This window comes from Triturus cristatus, chromosome 7, assembly GCF_964204655.1.
Source record: "Triturus cristatus chromosome 7, aTriCri1.1, whole genome shotgun sequence".
Classification (NCBI taxonomy): domain Eukaryota; kingdom Metazoa; phylum Chordata; class Amphibia; order Caudata; family Salamandridae; genus Triturus; species Triturus cristatus.
Genome location: NC_140590.1, coordinates 309,534,248 through 309,551,943, shown reverse-complemented (window position 1 = coordinate 309,551,943; position 17,696 = coordinate 309,534,248).

The window sequence follows — 17,696 nt, the reverse complement described above, 5'->3', positions numbered from 1 at the left end:
ATACCTGGAGAATCCTGCAATGTCAGCAGAAATATTTGGCAGAGATGCGTGCGCAGTCGCATGACGTGTGATAGACGTGCAACTAGAGGGAGAAAGGGACTTGACATTTAGCTCTACATGTGGAGACAAAAGTCTGGGGTTATGTCAACCTAATCCCAAATCATATCTAACATCCTATGTTTAAAGAACTATGTTATCCAAAAAGAAAGGTCTCTCGAACAAAATCTATTCTATACTGACTGTGAGTGCGTGTACAAGCGTCTAAGTGTCTACACTAGATGCGAGGGCAGAAATCTTCCATAGTAACAGGGCTATGAATTACTTGCATAAAGACAGAGAAGCCGGGCCCTTTGCTCGATAGCTGGAAGAATGTTTACTTAAACTACTAGACAGGAATGCATTGGGTAGGGAGCGGAGCAGATAATCTCGAAGGTGAAATACAGTTTTTGGCAGGCAACAGGCTGGAGTCAGGCACCGTTAGCCGCGCAGGGAATAGGACAAAGTTCATGGATACAGATGCGAGCTCAGACTGGAGCTTTCAGAGGCAGAAGGCAGGAAAAGGCTTAACGGCAGAATCAGGGCCTACTCGCCTGGACTGAAAAATGGGATAAATGAACCATATAAAGCCGGTGGCCTTTCATACTTAGAAATAGAATATCCGGCCCATTCATGGCGGATCTGAAAGAGGACATGTTGACGGTGGACGCACAAGTGTTTGCGTCTTCATAACTGGAACTGGAGGGAACATACATGTACTTGTGATTTATACATGAAACCGTTGGGGTCCAAGATAGGGGACATAACTGATCATAAAAATCCATATTTCCACAACAGGGTCATTCTAATTGAAACTGGCCTTTTTACAGCTTTGTAAATTGTAGCATTCATGCAACGCTGTGTTCATCAATTGAAGTCTTTATTACTAAAGCAAAGTGCAACAATGTGTTCTAGTAGCAGAACAGAAACACAGACTGACTTCACAAGGCATTTTTTAGAACGTGAATGGGAGCTAAAAGCTTAATCAAATACAAATATATGTAATTTGCAAAGTGATATTGAGACCAGTCATTCCACATCTTTAAACTGAATATTATGTGAACCAAATCACTTACAAAAACCATTAACATGCACTTTAAGATTTGAATGAATACTTGCAACAGCATTTTTAGGTCTCGCCTGAGACAGGGCAGACGCCTGAGACAAGTCTTAGTAAGTAATGGACGAGCTGTCCATTACTTACCAATAGTTGGCTTCATTGTCACTCTCATGTCCTTGCTTCTCTTTGGTAAGTGAATGCCAGTATCACTTTTTCTCTTCATGTGTTTGTCTCTTTAATGGATCATGACGCCGCCCACCCAACAGTGGAGGACGCTCCTTCTGGTAGCTGGCAGCCAAGGGCTGAACATCCTCCTCCTCCTGCACTTCAGGACCGCACCATCGCTCCAGCAATTCAAAAAGGAACTCTATACCTGGATGTTCGAATGAGCAAACTTTTCCAGCACCTCGAGACCCTCACAGGTGATTTTCCACGCTTTATAAATGCCCGATTGATTGATGGAGCCTTCTCCTCCCATCTCCTTCGATGGAGCAGGTGCCTAGGTCCTGCCCCCTCACCCACTTATCTGGGAATGAATGGTCCTCCGACCAGTCTAGGGGCTTTTGGAACCAGCTTCTTCCACCTGAGGCTCCCACCTCACCCCTTGTTTCAGCTCATCTTCTCTTTGTTCTTCTCCTCCCATCTTTCGTATCTGTTCTAATTTCTCAAGCCTCTTTTCACACCTTTGCCTCCTGCTTTTGGGCCTTTATTCTCATACTGCGGGTGTCCGCTCTATCTCACCCCCTGAGCCTTTGCTCTTTTCACCTCTTTTAATGTCTTTTATCTCTTTTCTCCACCTGTTGTGCCTTGCTTTTGAGCCTTTTTCCCCCCAATTTCACCACTTTCTGTACTAATGCTTCTGAGCCTCTTTTCAGCCTTTGCCTCACAGCTACTCTTTTTCTGAGCCACTGCTCTGTTTTAGCTTGTGCACCCTTTCCCCGGCTCATTTCCTGCCTCCCTCCTGCCCTTCAGGATTGGATTGGAATTCCAAAGCAGCCCTGGAAATTTTGTCAGAACAGCCCCCATATGGTGTGGTGAGAGCGAGATGAGCGAGCAGGTGGAGCACTGGACCCATGCAAGAGGGGCTTGCGGGAGTTCTCTGCCAAGAAAATTTGGTGGAAAAATTGAAAAATTGTGAATTTTAAACACATTTTTCAATATAAATTCAAGTGTATTAACTTTTAAAGAATAATAAATGATGACCTTACAGTGCACCAGGGTACACAGTAAAACACAAGGACATTCTTACAGAGAACAGAAAAACAGACAGTTCTGGTTATTGTTCGTAACACAGTACATGTGATCACATGTTTATGTAATCGTTTGTTTGATGTTTAAGTAATGGGGAGTGTGTTAACATGATGGCATGAGTGCCGGATGACGGGTGATGCTGTCATGGCACATATTGACGGAATGTATTTGGCTGTATGCATATAAGATGGCGTGACATGTATGTGTGTGTGTGTGTGTGTAAGAGAGAGAGAGAGAGACAGAGACAGAGACAGAGAGAGAGACAGAGACATATGTATGGGTGGCTGTGTATTTAACAGAGACATAGCATACTTGCCGTCATATACTCAGTATACAAAGTATGACACAGAAAAACAAGGCAAGTGTCTTATAGCAGACAGTATCAATATCATCATCTGTCAATACGCATCAATGACATTTACAGTTCAGTACAATGTTGTATTTGCCCAGAACACAGTACAAATCATTTAAGCATGGCCGTGAGCCAAGGCATGTCTCTTAGCCCAGCAACAGGAAACTTATTGTGCGATCAGCTCTCCAGCACTATGTGTCAAGGGAGTCAGCACAATTTGAACCACTTGCCTTGGCAGCCAGATAAGCCTGATAGAGACCCCAGACGTTTTTAGGCAGATTGCGGGGAGGTAATAACTCGCTATAATATTCTGTTTGTGTACTGCCATACGTCATGTCGTGTGTCAAGCCCGTTACAGTAGGGGTCGGGCCTCGTGACCTGCAGATCGCAACCCTACGCCTAGCCACCAGTAGCCCCATATCCACCAGTCGTCTAATTCCCTTAGGCAAGTGTTTAGAATATCCCAACAGAGCGAGCATAGGGTTCGGTTCAAGTACGGTGTCAGTAACTTCCCCCAGTGTCTTGAATATCAACACCCAAAAAGACGCAATCCCAGGGCATAGCCATACCAGGTGATAAAAATCTGCAGGGTCCGCCCCACAGCGTTCACATGCCGCAGAGCCTCTCTGGTGTATAGTATATCCTATTTAAAAATGTGAAATGTATCAACCAATGACACCCATTGATTGAAATGCATTTCTTACTCTTGCAGCAGTACTTCCAAGTTGTATCATCTATTACTCGACCCAGGTCTGCCAGCCACGCCAACCGAGCCTTGGTGTAGTAGTTGGCTCTGTAACCCTGTGCTATATCATAAATTCTTGAGACAATTGGTACTGACGATTCAGCCTTAATGACATATTTGAGCGGAGCAACCTCTGGTGGCTCATCCAACCCGCTACCCAGGAGCTCCCTTAGTGAATGCCTCACTCTATAAAAATGAAAACGGGTCAGTGGAGAAGCTGACTGACCTTCCCGTACTTTGTCGTCCCACGAGATCATTGTACCCTCCACGAACGTTTCTCCTATTGTGTGGATATTTATAGCCTGTAAAGCTCTAATCACCCCTCTTTCCCTACACGGAGCAGCCAATGGCACCACTCCTGCGGCGTCTTGGGGGAGTAAAGTATGGCGCCAGCTTGTAATTTCAGAAGGTGATGCCAGGCATGCTTAGTCACATTAATGGAGTCAAGGATATCAGCCCTACGATCAGGAGATTTAAACAGAAGCGTTGGTAATGGGATAGGGGCAGCCACCACATTCTCGATACGAAAATGCGGAGCGTCAGTGGGGCCGTGCATCTAGTGGTGTGCATGGGCTCCCTGCACAGCCCTATAGTACAGTTCTAGATCAGGAACTCCAAGCCCACCTAAGCTGTATGGGAGCGTAAAAATCTCCCACTTAATTCAAGCATGTTTCCCCGCCCAGGCTAATCGCACCATAAGAGTTGTCAGTGACCGAAAATAGGAGCTCTGGAGTACAATAGGGATATTAGTGAATAAAAATAAAAACCGTGGAAGGACTACCATTTTCATAATCAATACTCTACCCACTAGGGATAGGGCTAACCGTATCCATCTTTTTACGTCATCTTCCAGCCTGTACACTGCTGTCCCTTTAGTTTTCTTTAAAGACCAGCTCCGAATCACTATGCACTCTGATGCCTAAGTATCTAACTGGCTCTGTCGTCCAGCATAGGGGGTAATGAGGCGTGAACTGGGCCGTCTCTGCAGTCAGCAGAAAAATGAGCGATTTATTCCAATTCACCTTGAGGCCGGGTCTGGTCCCAAAAAGAATAATCTCGCGTAGTATCGTGCAGAGGTTCTGGTCAGGGTCTTGTAGTGGAGACGGAGTTCCATGTACAAACATTGCTATGTTAGCATAAGCGCCTTAGATGTAAAACGCCATCTTGCCACTTTTGCACACGACACTGCAGGTAGCTGTTATTACAAGAAGAACTGCTTGCTTGCTTTTTCTTCACATGAGAACGGTCTGTTGTTCACATCCCTAGACGTGCACCGCGACCTTAGTCTGAACACTGTGTGCAGAAGCCGTCAAGGTCAAATAACAATGTATGCTTTTTAATTCATGTTGATCGGCCCACGCTCTAGCCATAACATGCACACAGCTGCAAATATCTGAAACTCGGGTGCCTTTAATATTGCATTTGCATGCATGATTCAGACACTTGGAGAAACCCTTTTCCAGACACAGAGCAGAGCGGATCCTGTGATGTGATTCACCTAAGCTGATCTTTACGGTATGGGGTTCCCCATTCAAGCCTAGAGACCGTCTATTAGTTTCATAAAACTAGCTTACTAGCAAAGGGAGGGTGGTTGTATTCCACTATCATTTGTCTGCTTATGTTAGCCAAAGTACTGCATCTTAGGGCACGTAGTTAAAAATAAACATTTTATACTTTATCGTGTCTCTGGTTACTCTTGTTGTGGACTGATATGAGAATAATAACGAAACAGTGTTTCTGATTCCCACCATTCCTGAGAGTACTCTAAGTCGCTTGTTCTGGGTTGTCTAATCATTGGTAGCTTCGAGATGTTACGGAGAACGAATGAGACACTGATGCTAGTCGGATAGGGGTTCTGGGTACTAAGGTGAGTTTTTGGTACACCACCATTCACTGAGGTCCTGGTTTCCTGCGCATAGTTCTGTGCATGAGCAGAATCCCTGCAACATGGTGCACCTAACGTTTGGTCTTATGATTGAGACGCCTTAGTAGTGCTTATATTAGTCCACAATACCCTCACTCTTGTTTCCGGTTAGCGGGAGTGACGGTTTAAACCTACCTGACTAGTTAATGTATAGGTTCGCTCAAGCTTGACAATTAAAAGGTTTCGTTTTATCTTATACCCTTTTTGTGCTACTGTTCATATAGATTGTTTTTCTTCTCTGTGTCCTTATGGCTGAAATCGCTATTGCAGCGCATAGTCACGCGCCTCTCTGTCATCATTTGACGCAGTTCGGGGTGCCTGACAAAGGGATGTCAGTTATCTTTGTAGTGAGTGCCAATGCATCGCATCCCTATGAGCTTTTTTGCTCCTGGGTTACTTTGCTGGAGGTGAATGCAGATGATAATACGTTTCACTCATACACTCCAACGGCAGTCCCGGCTAATTACACGCCATTTAGGACACAGAAAATTCAGATTTATGCTTGGCAGCATCGTATTTGGTTCAATGGCGCTCTTCCCCACACGGTTACACCGGTTCGTTTGGGTCCCTTGTCCATTCCAGGGGCTACTTGGCCAGTATTGGCCGGGTTTACACCACATCCACGTTATTTGCAAGCCACGGTGGATGAGTTACGTCAACTCCATACCGCCCTGATTGCGGTACATCGGGCTTTAGTGCAATACGTTTTACGCAATGTCCAGGTAGGGGCACCTGCGGTTGCGGGGCAACCAGATGGCCCAGCCGGGATTAATATTAATCCCATCATGGTTAATTCAGTAATGGGCAAGCGCCCCCAAAGTATGGACGATATGTTTTATTGGCTTGCTGAGAAATTTGACCAGCTGGAGGCTGTTTTTCCAAATTCTACTCCTGTGGAGAAACACAGGATCCTCACCATTAGTTTGCAGAAAGACTTGGTCCCAGAGGTGGCTGATTGTGATAACTGGGGTAAAGTGTTTGCAGCAGTCTACTCGAAGTGCTTCGACACCCCGTCTATGGCTGTATAGCCCTCCGTGATCAAACGTGTTCAAGATCAACAGGGTCCGGAGGCGGCAGTTGAATTAGGGATGAGGCTTGTCGGCATGTTCGACGTCGTTGCCACACTCATCCTTGGTAACGTCAAGGGAGATGCGGTTAACTTTCAAGTGTCGAATGCACTGCTCCTCGTCGATGATGTCGATAAACCCCGGCAGTTACCTAAGATTATTGCGGAGGCATATAGGACCATTGGATGTAATAGTTTAGGGGTTAAGCCTTTTGTTCAGACACCAACTGCACAACCGCAAACTAAGTCAGGGACGTCTTCTAAAGACGACCGTCCAGCTTTTCCTAAACAAAATTGGAAAGCGCAAAAGCAGGGGAAGCAGCAACAGAAACAGGGGTCTCGTCCCACGTCGCCGGTCCAAGTGACTACTGAACACACATATGATTTGTGCGATCACAACAGGATTAGGACTCCTGATAGTTTCAGGTACCTGAACAACGTTCTCCTCATTCTTCACAGGAAACATCGGTCTCACAGTGCGGTGGAGGAGAACGTGGCAAAGGTCGGGGTGCCCAACAAGGACGTGAGCAGCCCCGCCAGACTAACGGAAAAGGCAAGCAGGACGAGTTTGCACAACAACGACCCCTTTTTCAAAAGAAGAAAGTTGCTGCACTAACAGCGAGGTATGCCGCAGATAGTGAGAACACAGCTTCAGAACCTGACATGGGCACTAACGCTGCTCGACAGCGCAGCGGAGGTTACAATAGTGCGGGAAGCACTGCGTCCATATCTGAAGGCAACAGCAACTGACACATTCATTACTGTAGAAACTGCTGATACTAGAGTGGCTCCCCCTGACAGACTATATGACATAGTCCTTTTAATTGAAGGTGACATACAACGTACCATAAAAGGGATTTTTTGGGAACATCTGACCTCTACATATGACATTCTGTTGGCAGAGGCAGACTGGCCCCCAGCTTTTGTTTTGTCGCTCCTAGAGGGGAGGAGGTAATCCTCCCATCTTTCACGCACACTGTGCCGAAGGATCAGGCTCAGAACTTTGCAGAAGAGTGGGCTCAGGTACTTGCTCCGGCGTTGTACCATACTCAGGTTGGGTGGGATAAATTGCCACCCAGCCATGAGATTCCATTACGGTCTATGCCCCAGCCCCAACCTCAATATCCCATGTGCCGCGAAGCTAGATCTCACGTCTCAGAAATCCTTGAACAATTGGAATATCAAGGTGTTATTGAAAAGTCGCCCATGAATAATCCTCTATTCACTGTAACTAAACCTGATGGGTCGTACCGCCTAGTTTTGGATTACCGGCATTTGAACTCTCATTGTCGGACCTGTGCCGTACAGAATACCCACAGTTCTTGATAGTCTCGTGAGAAAAAGGTTTAAGACCACACTTTACATCTCCAATGGCTTTTATAGCCATAATCTGTCCTCTATTAGTAGTCAATGGACAGTCTTTACTTCGGGCGGCAAACAAAAACAGTTTAAAAGATTGGCCATGGGCTACAAAAACAGTCCAGGTGTCTTTGCCGCACGTGTAGTCTCTCTGTTAGAGAGCATAGACCCTGATGCATACTCGTATGTTGATGATATATATCTCACAGACGACGAATTATGGCCGCATCTGTGTCGCGTTGACCGCATCATTATCATGTTTGCGGACTTCGGTTACAAATTCAACTTTGCAAAGTCACACATTGCAGAGTATACAGTGTTGTTTTTGGGCTACGAACTCAACAATGAAGGTAGAGGATTAGCACCTCACTTCATGGAGAAGAAAAAACTGCAATCTTTGCTGTTTTTTTTTAATTTTGGGCGTACTTACATTCCCGATTATGCCCAGCGTATCAAGCCGCTATATGCCTTGGTACAACCTACTTTTTCCAAATCGAGCTGGTTGCCAGAACATTCAGCTATCCTGCAATCTTTGCAGGCTGATCTTCTTGCTTCGAAATACTTACTGACGCATGATAACCACACTAACCTGGTAATAAGAATTGTCCCTGGTGCAGTGGGTTTCACGTACTTAACGTTCAATGAGGGTGACACAGTCCCCACTGCTTACAAATCACATTTGTACACTTTGGCTGAAATGCGCTTTTCCACTGTTGAGAAAGTTTTGACTGCAGTGCAGATAGCGATTCTGAAAGAAAGAGTGCTGTCGCTGGGGAAACGCATGTTGGTTGTCACACCGTATCCTGCCCTAGAGGGAGGAACGAAAGCCAGTGTACCTAATTCTAAAGCTTTGCATCCACGTTGGATACAATGGGCCACTTCCTTGACATCACCAGATGTCACTTACATCTTTGATGCCTCATTGCAGACTCAGGAGTATTTGCAGTATGAATTTGTTCATCCAGCTCCTCTGTCCTTGCGCCCGCTTGAGGATTACCATTGTGTCATTTATACTGACGGTTCGGCGCAACCAGCGACGGAATCGTTGCACGCTTATTCAGCAGCCTGCGCAATAGTGGCAGGTATTTTTGTGAATGGTGAATTCAAATCTGATGTTGTGCACACGCAGTCATTGGGTGATTGTACCGCCCAGTTGGCAGAGCTTCGTGCTCTTGTGCTTGCACTGGAGTTTGCTGATCCTTGAGTTACTACTCTTATAGTGAGTGACTCTTTCTACTGTGTTCAGTCTTTCATCGACAATTTATTCTTTTGGTCTCAAAATGAGTATCGTGATTCCATAGGTGGCACAATCAAGCATAAGATGCTTTAGGTTTGAGTAGCAGAACTTAAACAGCGTCTGGCTCTTGTGAATGTAATTCATACTCTTGGGCGCCAGCAAGTAGGTGTCCACGCTGTCGGGAATAGCTTAGCTGACGAAGCAGCGAAAACAGCAGTGGCAACATATCTAGTAGCAGCAGTTACAAGATCCAAAAGTAAGATTGATGATGACATCTTGGCAGCTATTGCTGCAACAGAGAAGGGAAGTGATTATCCTAGAGGATTCCCTTCTAAATACTCTTATAATTTAAGTCCTGATAAAGTTCCCTATGTTAGAATTAACGATGTTGGTGACAGATTGGTTCCCAACGCGGACTGCAGACTTTCCTTGATAACAGCAGCTCACGAAGGTATGGCTTCGGCACATGCCGGCGTTTCAGTGACTGTTACTCTCTTACAACAACGTTACTGGTGGCGCGGATTGTTTAAACAGACTCGTGCTTATGTTCTTAATAGACATGGCTTGGCAGTTCGGGCTGGACTGTTCCCATGAGGCACAGGGTCAAGACTGATTTGCATATGGCCATGTCTGAACTGGGGTGGCGTAGTGGGCAAAAGAACGATGGATTTAACCCAGATCTCTTGACTGGGGGAGAATGCCTGCATTGTCAGCATTCCGTCCATCATTTGTTTGTTGTAATGTTCTTAATTGTGACATCTGCCAGCAGATTAAACCTTCGACTGCTGCGCGATCTCCTCAAACTCAGTTGTACATATCTAATAAACCACTTGGGTGCATTTATTTAGATCACTGCGGTCCTTTCTCCTCTGATACTGCATACAAGTATATCTTAGTTGCAGTGGATTCGTGCACACGTTTTCTTTGGGTATGGCCACAACGGAGTGCTGATGCTCGAACTGTCATCAGGGATTTGCGTGTCTTTGTGGGAATTTTCGCATGTGGTACCCTTCATTCTGACCAAGGTCCTGCGTTCGCCTCTAGGGCGTACAAAGAAGCCATAAGAAGTTTGGGGGTCCAAGTCAAATTTTTGTCTCCATACCGGCTTGAGGGCAATAGTGTTGTGGAGCGAATGAACCGTGACTTAAAGCAATCCCTGACAGCTAGGGTTTTAGGTACTGGCAGGAACTGGTTGGCCCATCTGTATAGTGTTCAACGTGCACTTAATAATCTCCATAGAAGGTCTCTGGGTGGGCGGACCCCATACAAAATGCTCTTTGGCGTAAAGATGTTTGTCCCGGACCTTGATGGTCTAGATCTGGCAGCGTCGGCCGCTCCCTTTGACGTAGATAATCACTGTGCTGTATTACAGAATCTACAAGCGACCCAAGACAATCTTGCAAAGGAACAATTGCCCTCCACAACTGATGCTGCACTTCAGATTCCGGTAGTTGGCTGACTACCTCAAGTTGGTGACATGGTCCGTGAGAAGGTGTAGAACAAGAAGGAGTTTGGCCCCTCTTATCGTGCTCCAGTTCCAGTGCTTGGCGTGCAGGGTACACGAACAGTCATTTTACCTCCACTTCCTGGTCGCAAGGATAACAGGTACATCTCCATTGACAATGTCAAACTGCAGCGAGTGGCCAATTCTCCTTAGTATGACTCCAGCAGTCTCTTGTCCAGCAATGCTGAGAAATTCTGATTTGGCTCCGGCAACTACCAACAGGCCTAACATTGCCATCAAGATGCATAGTTACTAATCCTTTATTGCCTCCACCAGCTGGTGGTCCAACTGAAGATACTGAGTATACTTATCCCGCAGATGTGCCGTTGCCTGTTTTGCATTCAAGTGCAGTTGACCAGTCTCGTTTTTCGTTTGACACTAACTCCATGACTTCCAATGCCCCATCGAAAATTTCTATTTTTGCTGCTTGGTTTAAAAGACACTTTTTAATTCCCCCTTGGACTTACATTTGGCTGGTGCTCATAACTATTCTTTTGTTTATGTCCATTGGATTTGTGGCTGTAATTTTTCGTCTAGTAAATGGACACTATCTCACCGAAAGATCTACAATTAGATTAATTGATGGAACTTTGGCACCCCACTCCTCATCACACATCATGAAGAGGGACCAGACTTTTGTGAATATTACTGCCTGGCCTGTATTAGATGGGATTGTATGGGATGCTGTTAAATTTCAAATTCATGGTCCCACAGAGGTGATTAATGTCCCCAATGTACTTCGTGTTTCTATGGGGGATGTTGTTAAACAAAACATCCGCTCTGATTATTGGGATGTCCAAACCGTAGAGGCTCTTTTTTCTGATTTGAAATATTATGCTGGTTTTGATGCTGAAGATTTGTATTTAGACTCGGCTAATTATGGGGAATTGTTTTGCTACCAACACTATGGCAATCATTTCCTGCATAAAGCGAATACATTTAGACATTTGGTCAATTATACGCAATGGGAACATTGCCCAGCGCCCATTGAAGGCAGCTCCAAAGCTCTAGTGAACAAATTTACTTATTTTACTGGTTTCACTGTGTCTGAACCTGAGGGCTTTTATTTTAAAGTGGCTGCTGAGTCAGCTTCCAAACTTAGACTGACCTACACAAAATTATTGTATTCCAAGTCCTTTATGGATGAATTGGCTATAGGTGGCTATGAGCTGTGGAAAGATACCATTGATCTTAAATCTGTTTGGGGTTCTAAGGCGTGGCAGGTACAAGGTACAGAAGTTCTACATCGTGCTTGCCTTATTCCAAACCACATTTTGTTTTTGAATTCTACCATTTTTCAAACCACCTGCTTTGGATTGCCTACTTTCCTGATCTGGGCGCTTATCCAAGATGGGATAATCACACAGATGTGTCCCTTGATGCGTTGCAGTCCTTTATTACTAATACATCTTTCAACATTTCAAACTTAGATCCTGAAGGATGGTTGATATGGCAGAAGAGCTCAGATTCCTGTCAACATGGTTTTCTGGGTCTATACCCTGGCTATACACAGGTTGGAGTGGACCCCCGATTTGAATCTTCCCATTCGTTTACTATCTATTCTGTCGGGAAGTTATGTCGGAACTGGCTGCAACATTCCACCTTGGCATCTGTTAAACATCATTTATCAAAATTAAATGATAAGAGTAGATTTGAATGATTTTGTTAAGGGTCCTGTGGGTGGCAGATCCAAAAGATGGGTGTATGCTATTATAACGAAGTTTGGAAATTATCTCAAATTGAAGCTGCTTCCAGATTAAGAGCTATTGATCAAGCAAATTTGGAAAAAGTGCTAGCTGTCATCGATAATAGCATAAACACCCTTTCTTCCAGAATTTACACATTAGATAATATTGTTTCATCTGTTGTGGATATTGTATAGGATGATATGTCTGTTTTATACCATGGTCAGAATCAATTGCTTTCTATCATGCAGTTTGCAAACGTTGAAGGCTGGGAAAGTTCCCTGGGACTACATGAATACATCATCATAATTTCTGCCGTTTAATCTGACTGCAAAACAACAGTTCATGTTCATGAAAGATGCAACATATTCATTATTGCATATTTAAAAGTTAGAACCTTTGCCTTTCTCTGTGGCCGAATTGAACTCAGCTGTGTGGATTATTCACGGTTTAATCACCTTGCCGTTTCCATTCTTTTAGTTCAGTTCATGTATGAAACATTATGCCCTAGGCAGATATGAACCATTGGGTACTGCTTTCCTGCATGAAGTTTGGTCACTCCCATTTACATACAGGTGCATGAGAGAGGGTAAAGAAGTGTATTTAAAAGGAGAAGAATGCACTTCCACACCTGATCACTCCGTAGTTTTTAGACACATCCAACTGCATGGCACCTGCAATGTTCAGGCGCCGAATTTAGAGTGCATTCTGAAGGGAAATCCTATGCCAGCAATTACGCCCACATTTACATTATTAGCTAACGGAAGTTATTTGCTTTTAAATGATGAGGCATGTTGCGGGATGCTAGTGGGGATTCCGTACATTGTAACCGTCTCACAACGTGTAGTCTGCTGTAAAAATGTCCTTTTCCCGCCCCCGCATGGGAGACTGGATGTATCCATCTGGCCTTCCATCCCAACCTTGAAAGCAGTGTTCAACAAGATGAGCAGAATAAGGGCTCTATTGTCTCAAACAGAAGTCGCTCCGACTTCCTCCCGTGAAACATTCGTCCTTCACGTGGCAAACACCCGCACTGAGGTGCATGCGCTTTTAAATACTGATCTCCCCCTTCATTTCTGTGCTCTGATTCATACTATATTCAATGCCTCTTCAACAACTGGCTTGGTGCATTTTTTCAAAGTTGTGGGCTCCAGCCTCGTGACCTCCTTCCAAACAATATTTGGTGTGATACTGGCGTTTTTTCATTCTATTTTTTCCAGCGCCTTTGGCGGGCTTCTGTTGATTCTAGCCCTGACTGCTGGTGTGCTCCTGTTGGTCTGCTTGCTGTGCAATGGCTGCACGATGTGTGTCACACGACAGCCTGCCACGGCTAGTTCAACTGCGTAACCAGATGCTTGAATACTATGGAACATTACCACTGACCACTTTAAGCGTAGCCTATAGATTGTCCTTCCAGTTCTCCTACTTTACTTGCATGCAACTTGTTTTCCATTGCCTAGATTGTCCATTCGAATGGGCTCTGGATTTGTGCCTGTCGAACACAGCATCTCCTGCCCCGGTATATGATCGACTAATAGTGGCCACCCTTAGTGGCTCATGAGTTGGACTGTTCTGGCATCGGGATTATGGCCTGTGGAGCGGCACACGGAGTCCTAGGGAATTGGGATATATATGCGGCAGCATATGACTTCTTGGCGAGAAGTTATCTTGAAGAACACGCAAGTTGTCCTCTGATTGTGCTAGAGGCTCCGATTATCGAAGAACATGTATGTTCGTTTACTTTACTTGAGTGAATGGCTGAATCGTTCACTGAACATTATAATGACTTCCTCTTGGAGGCTGTTGCTACTTATTGTGCTTACACGTTGATGGATTAACCTTGGGAGTTGTCCATCTTCCAATAGTCCAACCCTAAATTTTTGGATTATTCCCTTATTTATTTATTATTTTACTCCGCACTGGGCTCTGTCGCACCTTTGCGAGATGTTATATTTTTTTTCCTTTTTCTAACAGGTTTTTCGAACTGTCACTACCAATTATATGAATGGGCAATACATGAACTTGGTTCTGTCTCTATCGAACTTGAACTCCGTTCCTACGTTGCTTCCCTATTTTGTTCGTGGTCCGATCAAGGGAGGGTGTAGTGGAGACGGAGTTCCATGTACACACATTGCTATCTTAGCATAAGCGCCTTAGATGTAAAACGCCATCTTGCCACTTTTGCACACGACACTTCAGGTAGCTGTTATTACAAGAAGAACTGCTTGCTTGCTTTTTCTTCACATGAGAACGGTCTGTTTTTCACATCTCTAGACGTGCACCACGACCTTAGTCTGAACACTGTCTGCAAAAGCCGTCAAGGTCAAATAACAATGTATGCTTTTGAATTTATGTTGATCGGCCCACGCTCTAGCCATAACACACACACAGCTGCAAATATCTGAAACTCGGTGCCTTTAATATTGCATTTGCATGCATGATTCAGACACTTCGAGAAACCCTTTTCCCGACACAGAGCAGAGCTGATCCCGTGATGTGATTCACCTAAGCTGATCTTTACGGTATGGGGTTCCCCATTCAAGCCGAGAGACCTTCTATTAGTTTCATAAAACTAGCTTACTAGCGCAGGGAGGGTGGTTGTATTCCACTATCATTTGTAATATGATTTCTCCCTTCATTTTCTATGGTATTGTAACAATGCTGATGGTTTTGTTTTTAATCATTTGTCTGCTTATGTTAGCCAAAGTACTGCATCTTAGGGCACGTAGTTAAAAAGAAACATTTTAAACTTTACCGTGTCTCTGGTTACTCTTGTGGACTGATATGAGAATAATAACGAAATGGTGTTTCTGATTCCCACCATTCCTGAGAGTACTCTAAGTCGCTTGTTCTGGGTTGTCTAATCATTGGTAGCTTCCAGATGATACGGAGAACGAATGAGACACTGATGCTAGTTGGATAGGGGTTCTGGGTACTAAGGTGAGTTTTTGGTACACCACCATTCACTGAGGTCCTGGTATCCTGCGCATAGTTCTGTGCATGAGCAGAATCCCTGCAACAGTCTCTAACATATAATAATGTATCTTCGGCATACGTGTATATAATCAAGTTATAGTTCGGAAATCGTATTCCCCTATGACTATGATATTCTCGCATCGCACAGGCGAGAGGTTCGGCGACCAGGGCGTATAGCAACGGGGAGAGTGAACACCCCTGACGTATGCCTCCAGTGATTTGAATCTGGTCTGTAACCAGGTCCCCAATCTTAATCCTAGCTGTGGGGGGAGTTATTGAGCACTACTTTCATTTGCAGGAAAACACTCCTGAGTCCCATTCTCGTCAGCGCATGTGTCATGAACCTCCACTCCACAGAGTCAAACGCCTTCTCCATGTCAAGGAAGACTGCCACAGCCCGAGTGTCCCGTCGGGTATGTTGATAGCCCCAAACACAGTTCTTAAATTGTAAATCAAGTTTCTACCGGGGACAAAGCCGGCTGGTAATATCAACAGCGGCACCAGGGGAGACAATCTGGTCGCTAAGACCTATGCATCAATTTTGGAATCCACGTTTAGGAGTGACAGTGGGGGTAAGAGGCACAGGCAGTCGAAGGTTTCTCCGGTTTAAGTATGGTAACAATTAGCACTTCCCGCATTGAAGGTGGCATTTAGCCTGCCTCAATGATTTCCTCAAACAGTGTCTGCAGGTATGGGACCAGTAGGTCTCTGAACTCTTTGTAAAATGAGACAGTGAGACCATCTACCCCAGGGGCACCATTGGATTTCATCTTGGCTAAGGCTGAGGTTATTTCTTCTACTTCTCGTGGGCGCATCAGGTATTCCCTGTGACCATTCAACAGCCAAGGCAGTTTAATATGAGTGAGGTAGTCTAAAATAGCTTTGTCATTACTCCCGCCCTTAGAACTATATAGTGATGCGTAATATTGCTTAAATTTGTTGGCAATGTTGAGCGGATCCGTTAGGGGCTCCCCCTCAGCATCATGGAGGACTGTCACATTAGACTGCTCTCTCCGAGTTTTAAGCAGTGAAGCCAGAACCGACCCCGGACGGTCTCCCTCTCCGTATATGAGAGCTGTCGCACATTTGCCCAGGTGCTTTAGTTCAGCGTCAGCTGCTGTAGAATGATATTCTTCCAGTGTCCGATGCAGGTCTTGCATGATACTATTGTTCGCCCCTATTAGTAGTTGCTGCTCTAGGGTCGCTAAAGTGGCCTCTAAATCCTAAAGGCGGTTCCTAAGGGTGCGGAGGACTCCAGAGTGCTTAGCCATGGCTATCCCACGGATGTACACCTTAAAGGTGGCCCACACTGTAGCAAAAGAGTCGCCCGACCTAGTGTTGATCTCGAAAAATGTCTCAATGGCCTCAGCCAGTTCCACTTTAAAAGCAGGGTCGAGTAAATAATACGGAGGGAACCGCCAGGTAAAGAGAAGTATGACTGTCTGCAGGGTGTCCATGTCAATCTGTATTGGGGTGTGAGGTAGAACCACACAGTTGCGGATCTGTTTAAACAGGTTTCTTGAAATAAACAAGTTGTCAATCCTAGTGTGGAGGTTATGATATGCTGAATAGTGTGTGAAGCCTCCCGGGCCCTGTGAACGTGTACGCCATATATCACATAGATCTAATTGGGTGGCGGCAGTCATAACGGATCGTTAGTAGCAGTTAGGCATCTAGGTGGGCCTCCTGACCTGTCTAAATTGGGGTCTAATACACAGTTAAAATCACCACCCCAGAGTAGAGGACGCGTGCCATATTGGCTCATTCTATCTAACAACTTTACAAAGAAGGCGGGGTTTTCAAAATTAGGACCACCACAATCATTCCAAACCCCCTACCGCTGCATCGCGATACAGCAAAGCGTCCCTCAGGGTCGGTCTCCAGTGCATCCAAGTGGAGGTCTGATCTGGGATTTACCTAAGTTAGTACGCCCTGGGCATGGGATGTGAACCCCGCGGCATGTATGTTACCCTGCAACCCTCTGTGCTGCAACAGTGCGCTGTGTGGTGGCAAGTGTGATTCATGCAGGAGAGCAATGTCGACACCACGCCTAGTGAGAGAAGCCAAAACTTTCCGCAATCTCCTATGATTGTTAAGACCCCAGACATTCCAAGTTAAAATTTTTATCTTACGAGACTGATAGTGCATCTAGAAAGTTAGTAAAAATCAAGGTGCATTGCGTGGCACTGCCTCTGTGTAAACCAAGTAAGACTTTGCGTCTAAACTCCAAGGTGTATTGTGTCAATACAACAATATCGACATGCTTTGAAACAAGTAACTGTGGTCTTTGTGTTGTCCCCCCCACCCACGGCATGCCTTCCCCAACTGAGCACGCTCCGTATATCTTCCCCCAACCCACCACAACATTAGTAAGATAACATTTCTAGGTTCCAGTGTAAAGGCGGGATATCTCAGAACCCACCCCACTTACCACTGAAATAGTCATCAAAAAGAATAAACAACAAAGTTGTAATCAAAACAGTTCCCTAGTAATGTGCAAC